Source organism: Bacillus rossius, chromosome 3 (assembly GCF_032445375.1).
Source record: "Bacillus rossius redtenbacheri isolate Brsri chromosome 3, Brsri_v3, whole genome shotgun sequence".
Lineage (NCBI taxonomy): Eukaryota > Metazoa > Arthropoda > Insecta > Phasmatodea > Bacillidae > Bacillus > Bacillus rossius.
Window position 1 is genome coordinate 115,615,818 of NC_086332.1, and position 3,967 is coordinate 115,619,784.

Consider the following 3,967-nt stretch of genomic DNA (forward strand, 5'->3'; position numbering starts at 1 on the left):
GATCTCAGGGGGCAAAAACGGGGATTCGGCCTCGTGGCTGCAGGCAGGAGAGCGTCGCGGTTTTAACACTACCCGGGCTGTTCAGGCCACCCAGGACGCCTTAGAAATAAATGGTAAACTGATTGACACGACACTGCACTTTATTAAAAACCGTTACACACGTTTGTCCAAGGACTGGCCGCGTCTGTTGTCTGACCGTCACTGCACGAGAGTCCCTATACGTAGACGACGCGCGCGACCAGGATAGTTGGCAAAATGGTATGTGCGGATTTATACTGTGCCGTTATCGTCGTGAAGGATGCGGCGAACTATCGCGGAGCAGATATGCTGCAACGGCTTATGCAGTGAATGACGTGAACATGTAAATGGCAATATATAATTGAATGTTCTTAACGTGATTTGCAATCTAACCTGCTACAAGATGTTAATGCCCCGAAATGTACGTAGGCCTGGCTAGATGAGGAGATAAGAGTCACAGTCACTTATTACAGCTTAAAACAGTTATTACGTGGTTAGATTGCAAGATAGATGTTACATAGTTAAATATGATAAATCGTAAATACGTAGATTAAAGAGTCGTAGTAAATTGAAATCTCCCTGTTGGGATTAGATGCATTAAGAGTCGCACGAAAGGATGTACGACTGAGTGGGGTCGGGCGCAGAGCTGGAAAAAGGATTTAATAAACTTACACTATTGCGATGACTTGGACATGGCGCGAAATCTGTAAGCCCTGCGTTCGCGGGGCGACCGACCCCTGTGAGCTCCCGACGGCAACTGAGCGCGAAGTCGCCGCGCGACCTCGTGCCAAGACAAGTGAAGCGCTGGAAAACAGCTCCAACCAGTTTTGGACTTAAATGACATATTTGAAAATACATGATCATTTAACAATTGTGCATAATTTTACTTGAATTAATTATCTTTTAATTGTTATTAATTTAGTTGTTTTTAAAATAAGTATTAATGGTTTAATTTAGTGCATTGTCACACCTGGCCGGGCGCTGTAGTCGACTTGGTGTTCGTCGCGGTGCACTTTCACTCACTCGGCGGACATCACGCTCGGGGGTGTTCGATGCACTTAAGAGTAAGTGTTGTTGTGACATAACGGCCTGTGTGAACCACTGGTGGTTGGCGTCAACATATCCAAGTCTATACCTGGATCATAATGGCATGATCATGAATAGGTACATTAATACTGTGATACATGTTGCTTGCTGTTTTAATTCAGTACATTGATAGATCCTAGATACAACAAAAATTGTGATGTAAAAATGAATAATGATCTTATTATCACAACAAATAAAAATTTGAAAATGATTTTTTTTTTTTACTTTCTTTTACTTTAGTTTGTATTGTAATATTTTGGTAGTGTCCAAGATATTTCAACATACTAAATTAAAACAGCAAGCATCATGTACCTACCACAGGATCAATCATACAGGATCATGCCATCAGGATCAAGGGATTGGATACGTGATCCAGAAAAATTACCTTATTAACAAATACGTTAAAAAGGAGAGGTGACAATGTTCTACCTTGGGGAACTCCAGAAACAACACTGTACCTATTTATGAGATAAGTAGTTGTCTATTTTAACATTAAAAATCTATCAGATAGATAATATTTAAACCAGGCAATGAATATAGGATTTATACTAAAGTGTTCTTGAATAATTAATCAATGTTGATTGTGACGCCAACCGCCGGTGCTCCCTCTGGATCGCACAGGCCGTTACGTCCCAACAACACTTACTCTTAAGTGCATCGAACAAGCCCGAGCGTGATGTCCGCCGAGTGAGTAAAAGTGCGCCGCGACGAACACCAAGTCGACTACAGCGCCCGGCCGGGTGTGGCAATGCGCTAAAGTATAATTAAATCAGTAATTCTTCTTTTTAATACAACCAAATTAATAACAAAAGGTACTGTAATAATGTGAAAATTATGTGCAATTGTTGAATAATCATGTAATGTCAAATGTATAATTTAAGTCCAAAACTGGTCGGAGCTGTTTTCCCGCGCTTCACGCGTCTTGGCGCGAGGTCGCGCGGCGCCCTCGCCCTCGCGCCAGTTGCCGTTGGGAGCTCACAGGGATCGGTCGCTCTGTGAACGCAGAGCCTACAGTTTTCGCGCCACGTCCAGTTCATCGCAATAGTTGTAAGTTTATCAAATCTTTTTCATTTAGCTCTGCGCACGACCCCACTCAGTCGTACGTCTTTACGTGCGGCTCTTAGCATAATTCATTTTAATCCCAACAGGGATATTTCAACATTCTACGTAATGTTTCACGCCTTAAGCATTAGGACGGCGGACTTGGTTCATACAAAGTTTCCAGGCTTCGACGCCAATGAATCGGTGTTTGTTAAGGGCTTCTAGCCAGCCTCGAGTGTCATGTACTAACTCTTTAATATATGTGTTTTCAATTTAGCTGATTTTAACTGTCACGTATATATTTGCAATCTAACTAAATTATAACTTTGTTAATCTGTAAGAAGTGACTGTGACTCTCATATGTTTTCATCTAGCCGGGCTTACGCACATTTCGAAGCATTTGCATTTGTAGTGGGTTAGATTGCAATCACCCGTAGGAACTTTAATTATATTACTGTTATTCTATGTTTACCGTATGTTCACCACATAAACAGTTGCAGTATATCAGTTCCGCGTTAGTTTGCCGCAGCATTCATGATAACCACGGTAACAGGATAAATCATTAGACACGAGTTTGCAAACTATCCTGTTCGCGGGCAACGTCAAGGTATCGAGCCTATCGTGAAGCGATGCGACGGTCAGACAACAGACGCGGCCAGGCATTGGACAAACAAGTGGAACAGTCTTAATAAAGTGCAGTATCTTTCCAGTCGGTTTTCCGTTTATTTTCAAGGCATCCTGGGTGGCCTGAACAGCCCAGGTAGTTTAAAACCGCGACGCACTCTTGCCTGCAGCCACGAGGTCGAATCCCCGTTTTTGCCCCCTGAGATCATTTTCAACTTAAAATTCACTCAAGACTTAAATCAGGCAGTGGGAGTGGCATCAACTGGTGTTAAATGATTTAGAAAAATAAATTGGTTTTCTTTTGGTAACATCACAATAAATTTTATTCATTAAATTGAACAGGTTGTAGCTATTATATCTGCTAGTTAAGAAACAATTTTGTCTTGGTTTTAGAAAAAAAAATTAATGAAATAAAATATATTTACAAACCATTATTTTAAAAATGTTTAAAAAGGAGCATAAGACAGAAATTGGTCATAATTAGACTACTTAGTTATATTTGTCTCCTTTCTTATGAATAATTGGAATGACTATAGAAATGTTTTAGGTATTAGGAATATAACACTAGATAGGCTCTTATTAAAAATATGTACTAATACAAGTGTTAATACATTAAAACAAACTTTAATAATAAAATAAGTGATGTCATCACAACTTGTTGATTTGCTGGATTTTAATCTTTTAATCGCCCTTAGAATTAAACTACTTGAAATTGTGGGTATAGGTACAGTAGAACCTTGATTATCCCTGTTCCGATTAACCGGGCATTCGGTTAACCAGGTTCTCAATTAAAAATTAAACATATGTCTTTAAAATCATTAAAAATTATATCATTCACCCATATTTTTAAAAATTAATAATTAGGGTCAGTAATACTTGCACATGTTTTTTATAAATTACAAAATATTTCTGTATTGTATAATCTATATAGGTACATTTGAATTCGATTATCCGTAATTTTTGCTTATCAGTGCTGTCCTTCCCCCACATTACCCTAATTAATCAATGTTATACTGTAGGTACCTATATAAAAAAATGTTTTAGGACAAAATTTCAAACTAATCTTCTGTCAAATTTCAACCTATTTTTAACAAATTTATGCTGTATGGAAAATCTACTTTAATATGCAGAAGTTTTTGGCGTGACAACGTCTAATAAATCGATGAACGCCGGCTGCATGCACGAAAAAGTGTCCAGT